Raw genomic sequence first — 1,951 nt, 5'->3', positions numbered from 1 at the left:
GAGGCACGAGAGAGAGAAGAGGAGAGAGGGAGAGAGGAAGAGCGGAGAGGGGGCCGCGACCGCACGGTCTAGGCTAGAGAGACAAGAGCGAGAGAATGGAGATAGAGGCCGCGAGCAGTAGAAACTAACGCAAGGAAGATAGAGAGTGTTGTGAGAGAGAGATGCGAGCGAGAAAGGCGACAGCCTGCGCGCGCACGAACGCACGCACGCACGCACGCACGCACGCACGCACACACACACACACACACACACACACACACACACGCAGAGAGACAGGCAGAGAGACGATGAAAGAGGGGGGAGAGCGAGCAAGGGAGAGACGGACAGAGAGACAATGAGAGAAGGAGAGAGAGGGGGGGGGGAGAGAAGCACACATGCTTATCACGGACGTTAACACGTTGTTGTGTAAAAACTCGTATTTATTTAATTGTATATATTATTGTATTTTATTATATACCAATAAGTTCAACGTAAAAAATCTAGCAAATCTAAGCAAATATGACATCATCCCGCCATCTAGCGTGAGAAATAATTATAAAGCCCGCATATTATATTTATTTCTTTAAGTGAATCCCTTGGACATTCGTCATGCCGTGACGATATGTAACGCTCAATATACACGTGGGCCGAAGCCATCTTCTCTCTCTTTTTCGTGGAAGATTCTAACTGTGACAACTTCGAAAACGCAATATAATTGCAACTAGTGTTATTAGCTACGATTATTATTAACGTAAACGTTTGCTCAGCTAAAGCTGCTATCGCTACTATGATTTATAATTAATTCATGTCATTCCTTTTTTTCTTTGATGATTTTTACGAAATGTTTATGAAAGTACAGTAACGATAAAAAAAGTTATAAATTTTAGCATGTTTACAACAAAATTACGATGATTTGCGGTATATGTCACCAACAATAACCCTATCCAAAATCCTTAAGATATTCCTAACCTAACACCAACCCTAATCCAAGCTATGGTAAATATGTAGGCCAGAATCAATGGTCACTACTCTAGCCGTGTCTTGTAAAAATGGTGCTCCTGATTGAGTAATAGCTAACTCCTTTGATAGTGATAGATATCATTTGATAGGGTTTTCCGATAGAAAAAGTAAGGGCTAGTAGTTGATGGTTCTCTTAGCGCTACATGACACATAGTTCAAGTCAACAAAGCAAACAACATATAATTGGATTAATCAGGATATTATATAGACACATAGACGAATTCAATTTGAAGTACCCATTTCAGGCGTTGGTTCGCCTAAATAGTGCAAAATGTTAGAACATATTTATTTACGCTTCACAAACTTGAAGGGTAGTAGTCACTAAACCTTGATTCGTTGTCCGCCTTTCGTTGTGTTCGGTGTAAGTTCATATCAAAAACATTTTTGATATGTGCACATAAAATTTGGTTTTTAGTGCCAATTGCCTCGATGGAAGACACGAAGAATCAACAAGTTTTCGGGGCAACGTCGTGCAAGGATTGGGGGACTACCGGTCTCCCGTTAAAACATGCCAGGAAATGTGCAGAGCTATACGTACGTATTATTACAAGATAACACGCACATTGATAGAAAGAAAGATAGAGAAAGAGAGATATAGACATAGATACATATAGATATAGATATAGATATAAATAAAGATATAGATATATCGTAGATATATATATATAGATATATAGATGTCGATAGATATATAGATAGATACTTATATATATATATATAGATAGATATAGATATAGATATAGATAGATATAGATATAGATATAGATATAGATATAGATATAGATAGATAGATAGATAGATAGATAGATAGATAGATAGATATAGATATACAGATATAGATAAATAGATGGATAGATATGGTATAGAGGTGCACATAGATAGCGAGAGAGAGAAAGAGAGCGAGAGAGAGAGAGAGAGAGAGAGAGAGAGAGAGAGAGAGAGAGAGAGAGAG

This window comes from Priapulus caudatus, unplaced genomic scaffold (assembly GCF_000485595.1).
Source record: "Priapulus caudatus unplaced genomic scaffold, Priapulus_caudatus-5.0.1 Scaffold174, whole genome shotgun sequence".
Classification (NCBI taxonomy): domain Eukaryota; kingdom Metazoa; phylum Priapulida; class Priapulimorpha; order Priapulimorphida; family Priapulidae; genus Priapulus; species Priapulus caudatus.
The sequence above is the reverse complement of the archived record's forward strand: the minus strand, read 5'-3'. Positions refer to the sequence as shown.